Source organism: Stegostoma tigrinum, chromosome 2 (assembly GCF_030684315.1).
Source record: "Stegostoma tigrinum isolate sSteTig4 chromosome 2, sSteTig4.hap1, whole genome shotgun sequence".
Classification (NCBI taxonomy): Eukaryota; Metazoa; Chordata; class Chondrichthyes; order Orectolobiformes; family Stegostomatidae; genus Stegostoma; species Stegostoma tigrinum.
This window is the reverse complement of record NC_081355.1, coordinates 123,153,198-123,176,770: the sequence shown is the minus strand read 5'-3', so window position 1 is coordinate 123,176,770 and position 23,573 is coordinate 123,153,198. Positions and strand designations below refer to the sequence as shown.

Sequence of the window (23,573 nt, the reverse complement as noted above, 5' to 3'; positions counted from 1 at the left end):
CATAGGTGCTGTTCACATTAACTTAAAATAAAAATAAAGAAAGACTCCTTAAAGAAAGCCCAACTTTTCCTCCAATGCTACAGCCCCACCTTGGCTTCACCAGCCCACACCATGCCGCTGCCAGAGCCCCATTCCAGGCTCCCTAGCCCATGCTGCGCTGCCACCAGATGCCCACTCCGGGGTACACCAGCCCACTCTGTCGCCACCACGGCCCACTCCATGCAGAAGTTAGAGTCCCACTCCAGGCTTCATAGACCGGCTGACTCTGTAACCATGCTGCCTCTGAAGATGCTGCCACCACTCCGGAACCCATCGAACCGCCTTCCTACCCAAGACCTCTCTTTATCAGCTTAATTTGAATGAAAACTAAATAAAACATGGTAAAACAACTGAGAATCATAAGGACAGTCACCAAGTCAGACAGCATGGAAGCAGATCCTTCAGCCCAACCAGTCCATGCCGACAATCATTGTAAGACATTGTAAGTCATTTCAGAGGCCATTAACCATAATAAAAGATGAGTATAGGAGATCAAAAGGTGTAGCAGGTTTAGTAGACAGGTAGATGGGTTTTAAGGAAGAGAGAGAGAGGTTGTGAAATTTAGGGAGGGGTTCCTAGAATTTAAAGCCTTGTCAGGAGAAAACAAGCTGCCACTGGTGGACTGAATGAAATTCAGGATACACAATAGGCCAGAATTCTGTGAAAAGATCAGTGAAAATTTTTTTGTTACTAATTTAGTTCTGGAATTCCCGAAAAATTAATGTAGATATCTTACTGAAAACAATTATCCAGATTATTTGTAGCTGTTTTTGTTCTAATGTTTTGTCTGGAGTTTCCCTTTGTTTGAATTGTGATTTCCCTTTCAACTTAACTCTCTGCACAACCTGGAAACCATCTTCCAGAATCTTCCAGAATCTTCAAGAAAGACTTAGACTGCATGCCATGATTTTTTGGAAAGCGATATATTTTAGTATAATTGAGTTAACTGATTTCTTAACTGAACTTTTGTTAAGTAAGCCACATAGAGGGTCTAGGCCCAAAACGTCAGCTTTCCTGCTCCTATGAAGCTGCTTGGCCTGCTGTGTTCATCCAGCTCTACACCTTGTTATCTTAGATTCTGCAGCATCTGCAGTTCCAACTATTTCCTACTCCATGATCATGTTGTTTATCCCAAATAATCAAATTCAAATCTTAATGAATCATCTGTTTTTGATATGGTTTTCTACTTGAGTACAAAGCTGTGGTGGATACTGTTATTAAACTTATAGTTCCTCTTTCTGCACTGTTTTAAATGAATGAAGTATTCTACCTGTTCTGGTCTCAACTATAATGTACAGCATGGATGTGCCACATGCTGACTTTATCAGATGAGCTTCCTTGGCCTATTAATCGCTCCAGCCTTCTGTTTGCTTTTGAGTTCAGATTGTAAATGCCTCAGTCTGATTGCGCACATTTCAGACCAGCCTTATAACTCAAATGTTCTGATAAGCAGATGATCACATTACTGGAATTACACCATTTGTACCACAATTTAAACATTATTAAAATGTAGATTTTGTGGAAATTTCAATTGATCTGTTTGTAAAATCTTTTGTATTTCTGTTTTTGTTTTTAAATTATTTGTGATTAAGATAAAGTAATTTTTGCTACAGTTGTAAAATCGTTCAGATTGTTAAGAAAATACGATCTGGATCTGCAAACTTATATCTCGAGTACCGCCCTAGTGACCTATCTCTTATGAATCCAGCTCTAGTTTATTGGTCAGGAAGAGGGAATTTGTGTGCCTTAGGTTTGAGAATGGATCACCACTTCAATAAATAAATTTGCTTAAATAATTGTTTCTTTAGCATCAAACGTTTTTCACACGTGTAAATCTCACTGCAGATGGCTTTGTTCAACAAAATGCCAGCATATAACAGTGGTTTACATGCACAACTGCAATAAAACTAGAAGCCTACATTGTCTGCAGTAACGCAGCTAAGCATCATCTGCTGCTAAGATCTCATTTGCTGTTGAGGGTTCTCCAGCTTTATACTTTCATCCCAGAGAGTTTGCTTTATTTCTACTACTGATTTCCAGCTAAGTCCTCTCATCCTACAGCACTTCCTTATTTTTAAATTTCTCCTCTCTTGTTTTATCTTCTCTAGCATTGGACTTATTGTAAGTGGGACCCCATTCTGCTTCGGGCAACCTTATCCTTTTCAAAAAGAAGTGGCTAAATTAGCAAGGAAAAGGCCCCATATTTATGTAACAGTGGGAAAATTTTACTTACCCTAAGGTATCTTTTCAGGACGCTGCTTATCTCTGTTTCTGCAGTTGTATTGTACCAGTTTTGTCTGCGTTTTCAGAGGCGTGGGAAACTTTACCATAAAAGGAGTCAGGAGACCTGATCCATAAGGTGGGTTAGCAAGAGCCAAAATGTTTCCTCCAGGCTCAACAAGCGTATTGCTTTCTTCTACTGCTCTCAAATCCCTCCCTGACACTTCTGCAGTAGCTCACCTCTGACCATGATAATTTCATTGACTGTAACCACTCCTGATTGCAATCTGTCCCCTCAACTGTAGTCACTTTTCAGTCATGAATCTCTTGACTTAAGCAAAACTTTTTTTCTCAACCAAGCTCCTGACCATCATCTCTTTCCACTGACCAAAATACCTCTTCTCACACCCATTCATGATTTCTTTCCCTACTCCACCTTGCATGATTTCACCAGGTTTTCCAGCTAGTGGTAAATAGTTTGCTGATTTAGACTGGCTATTGGATGGAAAACCTGGTGAGAAAAGGTTTGTTGAGCTAATTTCAATCAGATGCATTTTAGGAGCTTCCCATGCAGGACTACTGACCCTGTAAATATCAGGCCCAATGTTGTACATTGGTGAAAGCTATTTATTCTTGAAGAAGCAACTTGGAGGTACTTTCATCTGGATTCAACCTATTTTATACTTAAATGAAACTTATATTTATACACTTACATCTTGTGTAACTGCTCATATATAGTATCTGCCAAGGGACAAGTAAAGCACTGAATATGTTTTTTGGGGTAGTTTAAAATGCAAAAGAATTTCTTCTTAATCAAGTATCCAGTGTTGAAGTGGTGGTTAAGAAGTTGCATAGAAAATCCCACTTTTGTTAGAATCCGATTGTTAGCTTTAAACTGACTTCTTAGGTGGACCTTAAACAAAAGAAAGATATTTGGAAAGGGAAATCTGGGACTGCATTCATCCCCACTGTGTAACTACAATTCATATAATGTGTAATATTATGAAAGCATCTGTTCAATTTTCAGGTTGTCTACCAGATGTTCAGACTGGCCAATTATGGTCAATTGGCAAACAGTTTTTCTAAAGTTTACTCCAGGCATCTAAGGACTCAGAAAATCTAACCCAGGGAGTGCCAAATGTTAAACCTCTTAGTTCATAGAATCCATGCATCCCAACAAGTCCACACTGGCCCTGATAACATCTCACCCAGACACATCCCCCTATAACCCACTCATCCCTGAATACCAAGGGCAATTTAGTATGGCCACCTAGCCTGCACATCTTTGGATTGTGGGAGGAAACTGGAGCACCTGGAGGAAAACCACACAGACATAAGAAGAACGTACAAACTCCACACAGACAGTTGCCTGAGGGTGGAATCAAACCCAGGACCCTGGTGCTGTGAGGAAGCAATGCTAACTGCTGAACCACCAGTTGGTAAAGGAGGATGCCAAATGACATCTTTACCCAGTTTGCAATTTATTCAGAAAATGAATTATTACAATTTTCTTTAAAAGCCTGCCCCCAACCAAACTCAATTTGAACCTCTTTTTATGTGCATAGGTAGTTATCCAATGAATATCCCCATCTGTGTACAGGAGCCTAACTTATACAATTTACAGATTGCCCTTTCCTTTACTAAATAACACTTAACTAACATCCACATGAACAATATCTCACAACAAAGCAAAGAGGGAAATAAATTTCTCCATGCTCTGTATACACCTTATATCACTACATATGTCTCTTCTAGGACGACCAGTAAACTTTTGGTACAAGCACTTCTTCTCAAGAAACAATCAAATACTTGATTCCTTGCATCTACTCATTTTATTTTGGAAACTTATTTATTTTTAACACCTGTTTCATGCCAGCAATGTCATTTTTTTTTCCACATACTGCTCTTGTAGAGCAGACTTTATGTCATGTTGTTTGTTCAGAAAATATAACACATTCTTTCCACATAATAGGCCCAGGTCTTGACTGGAACGTCAAGCAAATCAAACTTCATAAACAAAGCCATGATGTAAGAAATGCTTACCCTGACGCAAAGATGACTGTTGTGAACAAATTTCTTCAGGATCATGCTTTACTCTCATCACCACTGAAGTAAGAAGCTGGTATCCTTTCACTAAGTCACCCATTATTTACGCTTGAACAGCCCTTGGATTTTAATAGTGCCTCATCAGAACCAGCTCTCAGAGTGTCAACATCTTTGATATCTTTGATGCTGGTGACCTCCCCTCTTTATCTATCAGCCAGGACTCCCTGATTGGACCAGATTAACAGCACCAGTCAGGGAACTCATATTCTATGAGGCCCAGCTGACTGAACTCATTACAGTCATAACAAATCTAATTTATACATATGAAAACTAATGAGGGAATCTATTTGCATGAAATATTTAAGACATATTCAACAAGCAAGTTTCACAGCTTTCTGCCTGTTGGGATACCTGGGTGATGGCTGGCATTTGGAACTCTATCTCAGTTTCTGCTGTACCAGTTTGGTAAGTCCCTGTCCGATGGTGAAACGTCGACCGAGCTGGGTAAAGACTCCAATATTAATACTATGCTGAATCTAATATTACGTGCTGTACTGTTGTCTTTGACCACTTCAGCCAAGCATTCTGTTGTGAAAATACAAATCCAGGTGTCACTGCCAGACAGCATGTAGAGATAAGGTCATTGCAGTTACATTCTAGCCAAAACAAGCTATTTTTACACTAGGCCTGTTTTAACATATTTTTCTTCGATTACTTATTGTCTTGTCTGATTAATCCTTAACTATCTCGTTTGGAAATATCATTTTTAAGCTTAACACTATCTTCCACCCTTTGACATCTTCAGAACAGATGACCAGTTCCTTACATAAGCACGTACATGTTGTTCCAAAGCCACAAGCTGACTGTACACATGATAAAGTTTAAAATTGCCCCATGTTTAACTGGTGCCAGGTTATGCATGAACTTAAAAGATTTTCCAGGTGTTTCTTCATTTTTACCCAATTCTTCAGTATTTCTGCATCCCCTCATCTCTAGTTGTAATTTTTACCTCCCTCTCACCAATACTACTTCCATTATTTTAAAGTCAGTTTTGTTATGGATATGTATTAGCGCCTTATCATTTAAACCATGTTCTTGTGCTCTTCCAGACCACACTAACCATTTTGTCAAGCAGGTGTACATGATCTTCAGTATGTTTTTGCCACGTATTCCTGCATTTTAGTTACTTGTGATGTAAAACCACCAGTGCACACTTACATTGGAATCCTAGCATAATGCCACATATTCTTGACTTTCAGGCAATCTTTTTGAAAGATCAAAAGTTGGTGGGGGGCACCTATGTGTTCTCCTTGCCCAGTCCCAATGTTCTGGGTGGTGGCCAGATCATCCAATTCACTTCCTTTAAAACAATCACATGGGTAAAAGCGGGTGTATATTGAAGAGAAAATTGTTAATCATTGATTTCTGACTACACTTTTATTTCATTGGATATATTCCATTTAACTGTATGTAAATGACTCATTCCCATCTCCATTTGATGTTGTGTCAATTTTTCCCTGTTACTATTATTTTATTCTAAGTGTATCCCCATTAATTGCCATTATAACTGATTCATGAACTCTGGAGAAACCTTACAGTCCAGAGGGAGAGAAAAACAACATATATTCGTAATAGCTTTAAGAGACAAGCAAACATTATTCTTGTGTGATTTCGAGCATTATTAAACTTTGTTTAAGTTAGCACAGTGTGGAGCTAGAGGAACACAGCAGGCCAAGCAGCATCAGAGGAGCAGGAAAGCTGACGTTTCGGTTGGGACCCTTCAGAAAAAAAGGAGCATAATCTAGCAAGTTACAATTTAGATCAGTGTATGTAATTTTTTGTAAGATAGATCAAACAAAAAAAGTTTAATTCACTCAGAGATAGTAGCATAGTAAGAATAAAAAAAGGTCCTGAAGAAATTTTTCTGAAGAAGGGTCTCGACCTGAAACGCCAAACTTTCCTGCTCCTCTGATGCTGCTTGGCCTGCTGTGTTCATCCAGCTTCGCACCGTGTTATCTCTGTTTCTATTTGCTGTTGTTTTAAATTAAAATTTGTAACATGTTTCAAGAAATTTTATCAATCTTGATTCAGAAACAATTATGTCCAGGCTTGGTGGTTTTAAACGGTGCTGTGATATTGAAAATTCATTTGAGGTTTCTCCTGTTTTTAAAGACCTCATCTGCACAAGACTCTCAGTTCCCTCTCTCTGTTCTTGAGAACTCTTCAAAGACAAAACCACTGTGGCTCAGGATGAAGCTCTGTGGGTCAATAATGTCCAGAACATAGTCCTGTCCAAAATCACATCTTCTTGCACAGAGGTGTGTGAGAAGATTTAAAACTGTCAAAATCTCCTGACAATTTCAAACTGGGATTTTAAATTTCCTAGTTGGTTCTTTTAAGACACCTTCAAAAAGCATGCAGACAAACCATGTCTCATCCCAGATTCTTAAGTTTAATTTTAATATTTTCCAGAAACTTTCCATGTTTTCAGAACAAGCTAAATCAATTATTCACAACATATTTTCTATAGCAATTAAAGAAAAACACTTTATAAACTTTCAATGAAATAAGATTTGAACATCTTGAACCTATGATCTTTTTTGGGTCCTTGTTTTTAATAATGATTTCAGTCAAATATAAAGGATACTCTCCTTGTAATTGTCATGGGAACAATCCAGTTTTCACAGAGGGCTCTTCAAGTTCAGTAGCAGATCTCTAACTGTGCCAAAGTGTCCTACTTCTTTGTTCACCCCTTCTGACTCTTGGGTAACATCACACACTGGCTTTGACTCACTACACAGGAATGAAACAGTTGGGGAAATGCTGTCAACTACATTCTCAAGTTTACTTGTCTTGCCTTACAAGATAACAGTTCTAGCCACAGTCTGTTCACAGATTTTTGTCTGGCATATTTTGATTTTGCAAAATGAAAGGAGAAGTCCATTTTGTCATGAGTTTCAACATCAATATTCAGTTTGCCCAGTTGAACTGCTGGGTCTACCCATAGTCTTTTCTTCATATTGCAGATAATGGGTACAGTGCTTTCCTGTTGGTAATCAATTTTATCCTCCAGCCCTTTTACCAATTCCCACAGCTTTCTATTTTCTTTATCCAACGATAAAGCACTATTATGGACAGTTTCTAACTGTTCCTTTCGTAACAAATTTCAAATGTCTATCGAGGGCACACTCATAATTACCATCACATATTTCCTCAAGTTCCAGGACACCTGTTACTACTGATGATCCTGACTTTTGCCTTAAATAATCTACCAGTCATATTTTCAACTATGCCAGTGACACGACAACTTCAATTAAAGGCTGCTGCTTCTCAAACTTAAAGCCAATTAAACCGTTACTCCTGTGATATATCAGTTAGTTAGGAAAAGAAAGAATACAACTGTGACAACTGGCAATGACTCACTGATATTACAGGGCAAACAGGTTGCCAACACAATGTTTCAGTCTCATTCAAATCGTGGTGGTACCATCCTGCTCTCCAGCCAAAGTGTTAGGGAACTTTCCCTCAGTCTTCCTCCTCTCCTTTTTCCTTCTTGAACATTTTGCATTTCTTCACATCACCAATTGTTAGACTGAAATTGCTAAACAGGTTCTATAAGTTCTGATCAAAATGAATACAAGAAGACATGCATTTTGGTATAAAGCAAATTTATTAACTTAATCTGATTTAGACGTGCAAACTAATGAGTGAATCTAATAGTTTAAAACTATTTTAGATATATTCAACAGGCTAGTCTCACTGCCTTCTGCTCACTGGGGACTCCCGGGGGATGGCTGACACTGTATCTCCGTTTCCACAGTACTGGTGTCATGAACCCCAGTCTGATGGTGAATGCCCATGACCCTGGTCTAGTGAACCCCAATCTGATGATGAAGGTCCCAATGGTGAAATGTTCCCCGAGCTGAGAAGAATCCCAACTTTAATACTATTCTGAATCTGCTATTAATGTGCTATATTCCCATCTCTGAGTACTTCTCCCAAGCATTCCTGACCAGACATTTCATCTGTTGAAAAGTTACATGCCTTTGAATGTAGCAAAATGTTCAAAGCAGCATGAGAAAGATTGAAAACAAAAAAAAATTCCTTTCGTAATACATTCATCAAAAAGCATATCTGGGCGATTTTGTTCCCATTAATTAATCAAAACTATTGTTCACCAGTTTGTAAGAAAGCATAGAAATAGCATTGTTCAGAATTTTAATTTCTTTTACTTCCACCAGTGGAAGTGCCAAACAACACAGAGTGAGAACCTATGACAAAACATGACATTAGAAGTATACATAGAAGTAAGACTTTGAACAATGTGTAGACAACGAAGACAGTTATTTAGTAGCGGAAGTAGCATGTACTGCTTGGTGTAAGCAATGCCAGACATGTCTGTCACACTTTAAGACTCAGTCCACGTTTATACATGCAGTATTTCTCACAAATGTTTATTTAGTTTCTATTGGATTTCTAGGGCTGAACAAATATTAAAAGGATATCCTGATCTTTATCAGACCAAGTAAGTATTCATTTTCATTTATAAGAGATATGATGAGTGATTCATGTATTACATTTGGTAAACCATTCTTTCAGTCAAGCACTTAAAAACTGTATATTTTATGTTCTCAATGTCTAGTGTAATTCACAGTCAAAATTTTTAGAGCATTCATTGTGACCATTTAGGGAATTTAACAACTAATTTGTATGCAGCAAATTCTCCATCTATAAGGGAGTTTATTAACCAGTTAATCTGTTTATTTGAGCAATAATTTAGCCAAGACACCAGTAGAACCTTATGAAATAATTTACATTTTTATGCCTAGTGAGTTGGCATTCAAGCCCTCGTGTAATAGCTGTTTTGAAAGGTAGCCATTTCTCAGTGCTGTACAGAATGTTTTTTGGGGTTATGTGTCCAAGTCTTTGCAGTAGAGCTTGAGCCCATAATTTTCTGGATCTACGAAGCAAGACAGTTACCAGTGAGCCAAATTGACATAGTAGCAAGGGGACACCTAAGAAGTGGAAAAGCAAAAAAAAAGTGTCATTAATTCCAGCAAGAATGGATGTATCACAGAATACCTTTGAAGCCCTATTTTGGCTGCTGCACTGACGCAATAATTAAATCCTTTGTTTGGTGTCATGCCAAGACATAGAAAACAAGCAAGTAAGTGGATCAAAGATGGAGCAGTGATGAATCTCTTTTCTTCTTAAAAATTATAACCTTTTCTTGCGGGACATAATAATACAGGCAGAAAGGGCATTATTAAGAATGGTACTCTGCAGTACCAAGTGATAGTTTGAACATCGGATATAATGATTTCCCATTGCTTCAGATGTCAGTCTCAACTGTGCATACATGCAAAGCGATGACCAAGTGTAATAATGACTATAGGTCAATAGTTTGATGAAAACAGATCCTTCTGACACAATGAGTATAACGCCAGGAAGCTCTACATCTTAACAACATTGCAGGGCATTTTTATGTTAGAGACCTAGAGACTAATACCAAGCCCACTTGATATCCTGCAGTGTGGAGGTTATGATTGCTAGTTCACTCACCCATTCGGCAGTCATGAGCTGCAGATGAATGAAAGCTATGTTATGAGTCACTGCTATTGATTCACATATGAAGAATGATCAGATGAGGTCAAGATCATTATCACCTTTATTCTGGCATGAACATTCAGCAGAACATGGAAGAAAGCTGGAAAAAGAATGAAAGCCCATTGTTGTTACTTCTCCCCCAAGAGCCAGTCTTTAAACAAACATTCCTCCATGGTTTGAAATATTAATGGCAGGAACCATCAGCACCTTACACCTTTGTATCTTATAAAAATAAACACCAAGTTAAGGCTGATTCAGCCTATTAAATCTTCACATGTTACATCGAAGTTGGATGTTGTCTTTACCTCTCCTCCACATTTTCCATTGATTTTTACCTCACCTTTCCTGAAAGCAGTGAAAATCTCTGGGCTGGGAGTACTAATCCAAAAATGTGGAACATAATGGTACTATTTATTGAAATGTAGCCACTGTGAAGCCAAATCTCTTGCTTCAGCAAACTATAAGGCAGATAGTATCAGAGATAATGGGAACTGCAGATGCTGGAGAATTCCAAGATAAAATGTGAGGCTGGATGAACACAGCAGACCAAGCAGCATCTCAGGAGCACAAAAGCTGACGTTTCGGGCCTAGACCCTTCATCATGATCTAGCTCTCTGATGAAGGGTCTAGGCCCGAAACGTCAGCTTTTGTGCTCCTGAGATGCTGCTTGGCCTGCTGTGTTCATCCAGCCTCACATTTTATCTTATAAGGCAGATAAAGTAGCTTTGTAGAGGACCCTGGAAAGAAAATAAAGTAATTGATTTGGGTTTACACTTAGTCTGGTGGTCGTAGATCCAAAGAATTCCCACAATAGCCTTGGAATATGTTTTGACTTACAAGGGATTTTTCAATCCTCCAAATGATCCTAAGGTTTATAAGAACTTAAAATAAATTCATCTGTAAATGTGCAAAGCCTCAAACTATGTTGCACCTTCAGATGCTAAATAGAAGCTGCTTCTATCGTGTTAGAATTTGGGTTGAATTTCAAGTCCATTCATGTTTCTGTTTCTAATCCGTTTGCCTTGTAATAAAAAAATTTTTGAAAATTTACCTGAAAGTGCTATTTGGTAAATAGATGTCATTACAATGACGTTATAACTCATTACTTGCTAATCAATTTTTAGATTAATGGACTTATTCAAAGCAAAGTTGGGCTTGATTGGACACGATAATAATGATGACTATTTGATTGCCTACTTGTTGAAGGTAAGCTTATTACTTCAATAAATTTGAGACCATATGTTCAGCTACCTCCTGTTGTTTTTCACCCTCCCTTGTACAATAAGCCAAACAGTCCTGCTGGCAAACCTTACCCAAGTTCTGAAGCTGTGTCTTTCTTGAATTGCTATTCTATCTCACCTTGAGTTGTCAGACCTCCATGTTAGCTGATACTCTTAAAACTTACCTCCTGTAGTGTTCATAGCTACTGTTGGCATTTTGTTCTGAATATCTAGCTCTACGATCACGTGTTTGAGAGTAATTAGGTTGAGGAGAAATGTCTTGGCAGTTGAAATAGAGCTATAAGTGTTAAAAGTTAAGTAATGCTTAAGTGTATACTGGAAAGTTGTTCTTCTTTGCAGATTTTTATAAAGCGGGGCCTTATAAGGCGGCTGTGTTTTAAATTGTATCAGTGATAATGGGAACTGCAGATGCTGGAGAATCCAAGATAACAAAGTGTGGAGCTGGATGAACACAGCAGGCCAAGCAGCATCTCAGGAGCACAAAAGCTGACGTTTCGGGCCTAGACCCTTCATCAGAGAGCTAGAAACGCACCGTGCGAGGCTGGGGAACAATGAGGTTGGAGGCTGTGGGTGGGAGGTCCCCTGAGATGATGAGGTCATGGATGGTGTTAGAGATGATGGTTTGGTGCTCGGGGGTGGGGTCATGATCAAGGGGGTGGTAGGAGGAGGTGTCGGAGAGTTGGCGTTTGGCCTCGGCGATGTAGAGGTCAGTGCGCCATACTACCACTCTGATGAAGGGTCTAGGCCCGAAACGTCAGCTTTTGTGCTCCTGAGATGCTGCTTGGCCTGCTGTGTTCATCCAGCTCCACACTTTGTTATCTATGTTTTAAATTGTCTTACTTAATTTAAGGCAAAACCGGACTGGATTTTGCGGAGTCAGGGAGACTTGACAGATCTTTAAAAATAGCAGATGGGAAGTGATTCCATTCCCATTCTTGACATCAGTAATTTTTGTTAGTGCGTTAGACGGGTGCAGGGAATAATCCTGCATCTTGCATTATGAGGCTTGCCAAAGAGCCAGGACTTCTATTATTTTATTGAAGTAGCTGCTGAAAAAGGTAAACATTGTCTGATTGACAGCGTTTTCTCTTACATTTTTTTTCAATATTTTTGCAAGATTTTCATTATTTCTACAAGATACGGAGATGTCAGGTGCTGGTACCTTCTCCTATTAATATTTTGATGTCTGGTTAGCTAACACCATTATAGGGTTGTAGTAACAGCAATTTATTTTTAAGAAGTTCTGAACCACTGAATTTAAAGATTTTTTACACATGCCATTGTTACTATAGGCTTCAGTAGTTCTGTACAGAGATTATACAGCAGGCCAAGCAGCGTTAGAGGAGCAGGAAAGCTGACGTTTTGGGCCCAGACCCTTCTTCAGAAAAGCATCCGCTGTTCCCGTTGTGGCCTCCTGTACATCACCGAAACCAAGCGGAGGCCTGGGGACCACTTTGCAGAACACCTATGCTCGTTTCACATTAAACAACTGCATTTCCCAGTTGCAAGCCATTTCAACTCCCCCTCCCATTCCGCAGATGACATGTCCATCCTGAGTCTCTTGCAGTGCCACAACGATGCTACCCGAAGGCTCTGAAGAAGGGCCTAGGCCTGAAACGTCAACCTTCCTGCTCCTCTGATGCTGCTCGTCCTGCTGTGTTCATCCAGCTCTACACTTTGTTATCTCTGCTTGAATTAGTTAATTTTTTGGATTGAAAAGAAGAAGAGAGAATGGAACTTTTGGAAATTTAAGAACCAAGGAGTTACCGGAATCTGGCTGGAAGTCAGTTCGAGGATACTTAGAACACTGAGTGAAGTGACGTTCAAAAGACATTATAAAACCTTTTCAGTAGTGTAGAGTGTTAGTTGCCTAGAATTATAGAATTCCTACAGTGTGGAACGAAGTGATTTGGCCCATCAAGTGTGCACTGACCTTCCAAACAGCCGTCCACCCAGACCCAGCCCCCTATCCTATCCCCATATTCCCGCATTTATCATGGCTAATCCCCCTAGTCGATATATCCCTGGACACTATGGACAATTTATCACGGTCAATCCACCTATCCTGCACATCTTTTGACAGTGGAAGGAAACCGGAGCACCCAGTGGAAACCCATGCATTCACAGGGAGAATGTACATACTCCACATATACAGTCACTTGAGGAATCAAACATGGCCCTGTGAGGCAGCAATGCTAACCACTGAGCCACCACGCTGCCTAAAACGGAATGTTTAGGCCGTGTTGATTTTAGTTTGTTTATTATAGTAAAATCTTAAAATGTGAATTGTGGCCACACAATTCTTTTGGACGCCTGAAACTTCATTTTTCTTTAGAAGTGTTATTAATTTGTATAGTAATTGCCACAAGGCATCCTTATTTTCTACAATTTTCTTTAATATAATGGGTACTTGTTTCATGCATTTTACAATACAAAGAAGCACTTAAAAAGCATTTAATTTTTTAGCATACTTTCTTGTGCTTTGGCAAAATCTCTGAAAATGGAAACTTAAAGCTATCAAGAATTTTAAAATAAACAGAGTTGCACTGGGAACACCTTAATAAACTCTTTCATTTTTGTAGCTGATGGAAGATACAAGAGCAGATTTCACGATGACATTTTGTCAGCTTAGTGAGATTGCACAACAACAACTTGCAACTAACAGTATTTCAGAGGTAAATGGTATGGTCATATTTACTTTACAACTGAACCAATTTCAACTTTGTCCACTTGGGAAAGAAGTAGCTCCCTGCTTTAATTTGACAGATTGATCCCGAGCAATATAAGTGAGGCCCAACCGCAAATTTTAACCTGTAGCCTGTATATAGAAATTGTGATTTCATCACAAGGTCAACCTTGTAAGTAACTAAGGAAAAGGAGTACTCTTCTGAAGCCTACATAGAGATCTTGGGCTTCCCCAACCCTGGGCTGCTATTGTCATTAGCCCGTTCTTGCAAATCCTTTGATAGCAGCTGTGAAATAGAGAAAAATCTTGACTACAGTGCTAAAAGCTAAACCATGCTAAACTAATGTACAACAAACAAGATTCCAACCACCCTGTCCTGGATGTGCTCTCCATTTGCTAATCACTTCGGTGCCAATAATCTCCTAGTTGATCAGCAACCCTTCAGGTAGATTTCAGCAAGAAATTGATATTGACCATAAAGTTGAGATCCAACTGTCCCAGGCATCTTGCTCTGGGGTGCTTTGCAAGCTGCATTTTTAACTTAGACATTAAAACTGAGTCTTAAAATTCTGCAGATGGTCTAATAGGACTGTGGCAACTTTACCTTTAAATACTTATGGTTAACTAAACAGAATTGATAAGCAATTTATGATGTGATGTCAAAATGTAGTAGACACAAATATCATTCTGGAAATAATATGGAGCCAAGGATCTAGTTGTAATCAGAAACTTAAGAACACGCGCCTGAAATTAATAGGTCCAAAGTTGACAAGTCCACTGGACCTGGCGATCTGCATTCTAAATTCCCGCATGAGTTGGTTGCAAGAATCACTAGTTTTGATCTTGCAGAATTAATGGGCCCAAGGTTGACAAATCCACTGGATCTGGTGACCTGCTGGGCTGAAAATTGGCAAGTGATGATCACACCACAGAAATGACAAATAATGACTATTCCCAATATGATGCAATCTAACCAGTGCCCCTTGACATTCAATGACATTCCCAGCATTCTCCCACTGTCAACATTCTGGGGTTACCATTGATTAGAAGCTCAACTAGACTGACTGTATAAATACAGTGGCTACAAGAGCAGGTCAGAGGCTAGAAATACTGAAGCCAGTAACTCAGCACCTGGCTCCCTGAAGCCTTTCCATCATCTGCAAGGCTCAGGTCAGGACTATGATTGATTACTCCCTACTTGTCTGGTTGGGTGCAGATCCAACAATACCCAAGAAGCTCCACACCATCCAGAACAAAATAGCCTGCTTGATTGGCATCACATGACAATCATCCACGGTCTCCACCACTGATATGCAGTTGCAGCAGTGTGTATTATCTCTAAAATGCTCTGCAGAAATTTCTCAAAGATCTTCCAAACCCACAACCACGATCTAGAAGTACAAGGGCAGCAGACATGGGGGAACACCATCACCTGTAAGTTTCCCTCCAAGCCATCACCCTGACTTGGAAATATATTGCTGGGTCAAAATTCTGGAATTCTCTCCCTAATAGTATTTTGGGTCTATCTACAACACATAGACTGCAATGGTTCAAAGAGGGTACCTCACCACCATCTTCTCAAGAGTAACTAGGAATGGGCAATAAATGTTGGCCAGCCAGCCAGCCAGCAATTCCCACGAGTCATGCCTCATTGCTGTAATTGATTTCCTGACCATCACCCTGTCCTCTTATAACTCTCTCCCTGCTTCCCATAAAAATCCTATATCCTGAACTCTTGTACTGCCATTCCTTCTATTCTCTCAACAGTGTCTCAATAATAGCAATAACATCATACCCCCTTATTTGAATTTGAGCCCTCAACTCATTTGCCTTGTTTGTCCCACTCCTTGCTTTAAAATAAATACTATCCAACCTTGCCAAACTTCCTTGTGACTTCAACAAAAAAAAAGAGAACTGCAGATGCTGGAAATCGGAAAGAAAAACAGAAATTGCTGGTAAAACTCAGCAGACCTGACAACACCTAAGGAAAGAAAGCAGAGTTAAAGTTTTGACTCCCTTGTGCCTTAACTCACCTATAATTTCTATGCCTTCTTGACTTCCTTCCTTGCTGACTCCTTTAATTTTGACTGTTCATCTGCCTCTGCTGAAACTGCTCTCAGGATACCATCCCACTGCCAAGTTAGATTAAATCCTTCGAAGTGGTGCTAACAAATCTCCTTGCAAGGATGCAGGCCCTATTCTAGTCTCTTATTCTATTAGACTAATACCTGAAAAGGGATGGGGGTGGTTTGGTGTTTGTCTTATGAAGAAATATTGGGCTGTCTACGCTTGTATCCCCAGGAATTTAGAAGAATAAGCGGTGATTTGATTGAAACTATAAAACCTGAGGGGTCTTAACAATGTAAATGTGGAGAGGATGTTTTCTTGTATGAGGGAGTCTAGATCTGGGTTACACTGCTTAAAAATCAGGCGTCACCATTTAAAACAGAGCTGAGGCAAAAATATTTATCAGGATGGAGAGCCTTTGGAACTGCCTTCCTAAAAAGGTAGCTGAAGCAGAGTCCCTGTATACTTTAAAGACAAAGGTGGAAATGCATTGAAAGGTTATCAGGGGCAGGCCTGAATGCAGATTTTAGGTTGCAGTAAGATTAACCATGATCCCAATGAATGATGGAGCAGGCTCAAGGGGCTGATTTGGTTTATTCCTGCTTTGTCTGTTTATGTGATTGTTTCTTGATTTGGTTTAATTTGATTTGGAATTGGTTTAAGATTGGCATTTGTGAACCTAGGGATCCAAGGAGGAAGCAGTTTTTGCTGAAGATTGATGAAAATACTTCAGCTTTGTCTTTTGCAAGGATGCCTTGGCTGCCCATCATTGAGGATGGGATATTTGTGGAGCCACCACCTCATCCTAATTATTAACTTGTCCATCACCATTTGTGACTGGATATGGCAGATACAGAGATTAGATCTGATCTGTTGGTATGCATGCTGCATACACCATATAGCATACAAGTAGCTTTCTTTTGTGGCTTCACTATTTTTAGGTATGCCTGGTGCTGCTCCTGATATGCCCTCCGAGCCTCTTTGTTCAGAAATGGTTAATGAACAGAAAACAAAGCAGGCTACCTCCACCCCAGCTGCAGATACTGGGCCTGCACCTTGATGTAATGGGAGGGAGGATAAATTTAAAATATCTGCGTGCATGGCCATGGCACATGTTTTCAATCAATTTGTGAACACTCCACTTTAGTAAATATTTATTCACTTAGAGTCATAGAGCATGGAAACATGCCCTTTGGCCCAACCCGTCCATACCAAACAGGCTACCTAAGCTAAACTAGTCCCATTTTCCTGCACTTGACCGTATCCCTCTAAACCTTTCTAATCCATGTACTTGTCCAAATACCTCCTGCACCACTTCCTCTGGCAGCTTGTTCCGTATAGGCACCACCTTCTGTGTGAAAAAGTTGCTCTTCAGATCCCTTTCAAATCTTTCCCCTCTCACCTTAAAACTATACTCTCTGGTTTTGGACTCCCTTACCCTGGGGAAAAGACCTTGGCTATTCCCCTAATCCATGCCTCTCAAGATTTTATGTAACACCTGCTGTAGTCATGTTGTAGAGCATCTTCAAAGGATTAGGGATATTACAGATCGCAAGCATCAAAGGTTGACTGTTCTCTCACAGTTCATCCCGTGTGTGTGTCTCTCTCTCTCTCTCTCTCACTGGACCTCAAGCAACTCTGACCTCTCTACAAATGTTGCCAAACCTGCTGTATTTTTCCAGCAATTTCTGTTCTTGTTTCTGATTTCCAGCATCTCTGTAGTTCTTTCAGTTTTTGGAATGGTTTGTGTGCTATCTTCTTTTATCAAAGAAACACAGTGGCACTTACATCAGTGCAATGGCCAAAACACATAGCATTTTTACTCATTATGTGATGATGTGTACTGAACAGATACTTAAGTTTCAGCTTATTACTGTTTAAATTCTGCCAAATAGGATACTGAAGCGCAGAAAGGGTGCAGTCAGTCACATTTCAGTATGCAGCATTGACTGGATACAGATGGCTGCTCATAAGAGCACTTATAGGATGTGTGACAATTTGGTAGTTCTTATAAGGGAGTGGGCTCCACGAAATTGCTCATAAATCCTAGATCCAGAGATGTGTTTCTGAAATGCAGCAAATCCACAGGAGGTGTTCACTATTTCACCACTGACTTATAAAAGTTGCTGTAGGGGAAATTTGGAGCAGGTTTTTTTTTACCTTTCAGGAAGAGATGATATCAGATTTACATTAGTAACAGCAACTGGCCGTCTTATTGTTAAGTTTAATGACTAGCAATACCAACAGAGTCTGTTGGGTATTAGTATTCTAATTGGGGACTTCAGAGTCATCACTGAGTAACTTCAGCATCACCACTATTAAATGAGCTAGTTGTCACCTAAAGAACGTAGTTGCTAGGCTGGACCTGGGGCAGATAGTGAAGGAGCCAATAAGAGGGAAAAACGTACTTGGCCTTGTATTCAACAAGCTGATTGCTGCAGATGTGTCTGTTCATGTTGGTATTGGTGGCAGTGACTGCTGCTTAGTCCTTGAGAGGCAAAGTGCTATTTTCACATTGAGGATATCCTGCATTGTGTTTCTGACACTATCATTATGCCAAATTTAAGTTGACAAGTAATATTCATGCCACATGCAACTCTGGACATTGGACAGCCACACCCAGAGTTGGCTGCTGCTGGGACAGATCAGGAGCTGTTAGATCAGGATTAGCCACAATTGTGGCCCTTCAGGATTGAAGTTCCTCCAATAAGCTACCTGCTTTCATGTACAGTGCGGCATGATGTTGATTTAAGTATTAATGTTGTTGGATTTGTTATCCAAAAACCCAGGCTAATGCTTTGGGGACATGATTTCAAATTGTACTGTGGCAGCTGGTGGAATTTAAATTCAAATAATACATCTAGAATACGAAGCTAATCTTGATCATGACAGCTGTCATTTATTTTTGTAAAACCCCATCTGGTTCATTAAGGTCCTTTAGGGGAGAAAATCTGCTGTTCATACCTGGTCTGGCCAGCAAGTCACTGAGTTCAAGGGGAGTTAGGGATGGCCATCAAATGTTGTACTAACAGCATGTCCATATTACATAAGATTCAAGGCATGCAAAATATCAGAAAATCCATAACATTATCCCACTTTGGTCTCAATTGCCTCAAATATCTGCCCTGGGAATACACTGTGAAGAGATCCTGACATAGCTTCCTCCTACTTTGCACACCACACTCCTTTGGAACTTCATCATGGGGCTGGGAAATCCCTTTCTTATTGCCAGTTACTTCCTAAAAATGCTTTTAATAATGTTAAATTAGCTGTTTTGAAATAAAGTGATGTCCACAATATTCCCGAGAGGAGAAGTGTCTACAAATACTGTTTCTTACAGGAACAAATTGGATTCAGATGAAGCACGTAAAATCAGAATGGAAAGTAGGGCTTTTTAAAATTGTTTTCTTAATAAAACCTTTATTCCATGAATTTCATTTGTAAAAATAATTTTAAAATGACTTGATTGTCATTATTTCTTTTGAAGGTGTCAACCCTAGGTACATTCTTCGCAATTGGATGGCAGATTCAGCAATCAGAAAGAGCGAGAGAAATGACTTTTCTGAGGTAACCTCATTGCATTTGTGATTTACTCAAATAATTGACCTAAAAGTTAAGTATTATCCCCTCATCTTAATTTCCTTAGCCTAGTATTCTGTTTACAAGGCAAAGATTATCTATTATAAATTGCCATATGCCAGTCTGGAGATGGGACGTTGTGGGACACAAGTTTAGTCCTATCACCATCTTTGTTCCTTCTATACCCACAAAAGGTGTTTGTGTATTTGAGAACTTATTTTTTATGTTATTATTCTGATACGAATGTCTAAAATTGTGTTTGTTATGCATGCACCATAATTTTGATGTGAACTTTGATATCATTATGCTACTCTCAGAAGAGGGAGGGTATAGGTAACAACAGTGATAGAAAGTGGTAGTCAACCACTGGACAGAAGAAGTAGTTGAACAAACCTTTTGTCAGCAGCCATAACAACAATCATTGTCCTGATAAGTAGCTCATAAATAGTAAGTAACATTTGCATCATACAAGTGCCTGGCAATGACTATCTCCAAAAAGAGAGAAGATAATTATCCCCCTTGACCTTTGATGGCATTTCCATCAGTGAATCCTTCATCAGCAACAGCCTGAGGATAATATATTGACCAGAATCTGCACTGATCCAGCCACATAATTATAGTGGTTACAAGTGAAGGTCAGAGACTAGGAACTTTGCAATGGGTAACTTGCCTCCCAACTTCCCAAAACCTGTCTATCATCTACAAGACACAAATTGGGTGTGTGATGAAAGCTTGGTACTCCTCAGGGCAAAGCAGACTATTTAATCGCCATCCTGTTCACCACCAAAAGAATTCACTTAGGGCACCGCTAATATACAATGGCAGCAGTGTGTATTGTGTGCAAAGTATATTGCAGCAATTCAACAAGACTCCCTTCAAGCATCGAGACCTGTAATTTCTACTACCTAGAAGTACAAAGGCAGAAGATGCATGGAAGAACTGCAATCTGTAAGATCTTCTCCAAGCCATGCACCATTTTGACTTGGAACTATTTTGCTGTTCTTTCACTGTTGTTGGGTCAAAACCCTTGAACTCACTTCCTTATAGCACTGTGGGTGTACCTATATTACATGAATTGCAATAGTTGAAGCTGGTGACTCACCACCACCTTTTCAAGAGCAATTAAGAATAAGCAACATATGTTGATGCTTTCATTTTATGGAAGAATATAAAAAGGTAGTTTCTTCATTAAATTTGGCCCCTGCAGCCTGATACCATTATCTTCCATTTTTGTTTACATGATTAAAAGCAATCCCAATTGAAATGTATGAAAATCTGTTCTAAGTCCTAAGAATTGAGAGTTGGTTAGCTGGATGTCTAGCATGTAGAGGAGATTAATACCACCAACATGGTTCAGTTCTTGTTCTGACTGAGGTGAACTCGAGGCTTGTCTCCTTGTCCTACCTCAGTAAAATCAATTGTGGCACTTCACTGCAGTTCAGTGAATAATAATCAATAATTATATTTAGGCAGAGAACTCAAAAGGAAGAATAAGTTCAAAAAAGTTCTCCAAAAGCACAGTTTCTGTTTGGGAGCAATTTTAACCATTCCTAGCCTTTTTTAGTCCAATTTGAGTAGCATGAACGTTCAGGGATTGCAATGATCTTTTCTTCCAGTTGTCTGAATTAGAGTCTTCAAATTCCTATTTTAACATAAGGTTAGGAATGAAAATCTAGGAATGAGAAACTGAGGTCATGTTAAAATAATGTGACGTAATTTGTTCAATGAATAACTAGATTCTATTCCATATTCATATAATGTCCAAAAATGAGTTTAAAAAGTTGACATGCCACTACCAATTTGAAAAATCATTTCTTTGCTTGGCCTTACTTACAGGTTTGCCTTCTGCAGAAAATTTTGCGTCATCCTTTTAACGAGCAGACAGAGGCTGAGGAAGCAGGATATTCTTCCCGTCCTCCTTCATGGGCTAGAGTACTTTGTGTCAGCTGTTCCTCTTAATGATAAAAATAAATTAGAGGAGGACTAGAAATTGCTAATAGCCCAGCCTCTGGCTTTTAATCATTTAGCCAAATAATTCCACATTCCTCGTGTGAACTAATATTTCAAGAGTTAAAAGTGTTGTTAAATAAAATTGACTGTCTTTGTAATGTGTATTATCAATAAAATTGATTAAATTTTAAAATCCTGCCATTGATATGTCGTAAGGTATAAATTATAGGTGGTTCTGGTTATTACCAATTACCAGCCCTATCAAAAATATCTGTGCTGACAGTTTTCATTGTAAGTTCCGAGTTGTTTTGCATGAGATCATTGTGGTGCCATCTGTCTCAATTGGACATTTGCAGAATTAGAGTTAGCTTTGCTGTCATGTACTCAAATGAGTAGAGTGACAAGTTTACAAATTGCCACTTACAGCACATCTTAGGTACAAAGGTACAGATTCTTGAGTGCAAATTCTTACGGAAAAAATTAAGGAAGTGAAGAAATAAAAAGTGTGGCTTTACAGATCATAAGCATAAATTAGAAAATAAGGAAATAAAGAGTTCAGAATAATAGTCTTTCCAACACTCGTCAGTAGTCTGTGCCAGGCCTTGACTGCAGACCGTGCTGCGATTCACCTCGAGGCCGCGAGATTGCTCTGGAATTATTTTGAGGCTGGAAATCCATGCTGGGCCAAAAGACTGTCATACCAGGCCACCAAGAGATTGTCTCACTGGACTAGGAGACAGCCATGCCATGACAAGAGGCTGCCATGCCTAGCGTTGAGATTGCCGCGTTGGGTCTGGGCTGAGGCCGGGAGTCCAAGTTCATACTGACGCCGCGAGCTCAATATATTGCTGAGAAGAAACGAGGGCAAAGAATGCAAAAGAGGAAAAAAATGAAACATATGGAGCAGATGAGCTCCGCCTAAGGTGTCCTACTCCGCCACCACCTTGGACACTTAAAATAACTCATCCATCCTCTGCTGTATTTAAAAAAGTAGCAGTACTGATTGAAAGAATGGATTGACAGATTTTGACAAATGCTACTCCTGTTTTATGTGAAGGTTTGTAATCTTGCTTTTCAAAAGAAATCTCTTGATGATGCCTGACTTATTAAGATGCTGTATGTATTTAATTCCTGAAACAACATGCCAGTTGCTGCTTCTCAGCAAGCAAATTTCAAATCAGAGAATGTTTTAAAAAGTCATTCACAAGACGTGGATGTTGCTGGCCAGGCCAGTATTTATAGCCCATTTTATTTACTGCCGAATTTGCCCAGAGTGCAGGTGAGTTTCAGCCACATGGCTATGAGTCTGGAGTCACACTTAGGTGAGATTGGGTAAGAATGGCAGATGTCCTTCCCTAAAGGGCATTTATGAACCAGATTTGTTTTTCTGACAATAGGTAACGAGTTTACAATCATCATCAGACTCTTAATCCCATATTTTTATTTAATGTTAGCTGAGTTTCTGCCTTAATAGTCAAGCATTAATGCCATTGACTTCTCATCTTAACCATTCTAGTGGCTTGTAAGGTATATTTTATTGAGGTTGACTTTGAAAATTTTAGCAGAGTCATCATTCATGCATTTAATTCATGGAATTTCAGCCCTGCCTCACTTCTGGAAGGGATTATGTTTGAGGAAGTTTTGGTGTCTAAAGCAGCAGGCAAGTGGACGACCCCAAGACAGCTAGTCAGCAGCAGCTACAGGAGTGGTGAGAGGAAGACCCATGACAGGTAGTCAGTGTGTTACGTAGAGGAGTTGATGAGATGGGCACCCCCGACATAGGCAGTCAGCATCACCAAGTTCGACTCTTAAGAGGAGCGGGTGACTGCAAAATTTTGGGAGAAGTGCGTTGCCAAGATCAACCAGAAACTGACCTTCTGGGAGCACTGCTCCCTCTCCATTACGGATAAAAACCTGATGATCAGGTGTGAGGCACTCACTCATTTGTTGCACATGGTGCAGGTCTAGACCATTCCCTGAAACAGCACTGCTGCAGTCACTCAAGCCATTCTTTCACTTCTTCTGGCGGTCTAAGATGAACTGTGTCTGCAGGGACACCATACACAAAACAAGGGGTGGAGAAAGATACCAATGCCACCATCATCCTGATGGCCACCTTTGTAGGATGGTGTGGTACC

The 23,573-nt window shown here is 39.6% G+C and overlaps 1 pseudogene; it reads left to right on the top strand.

Moving 5' to 3' along the window:
• LOC125462846 (protein adenylyltransferase SelO, mitochondrial-like) overlaps nucleotides 1-21,628 on the top strand; it is a 67,197-nt pseudogene extending 45,569 nt beyond the window's left edge.
• The last annotated feature ends 1,945 nt before the right edge of the window (nucleotides 21,629-23,573 follow it).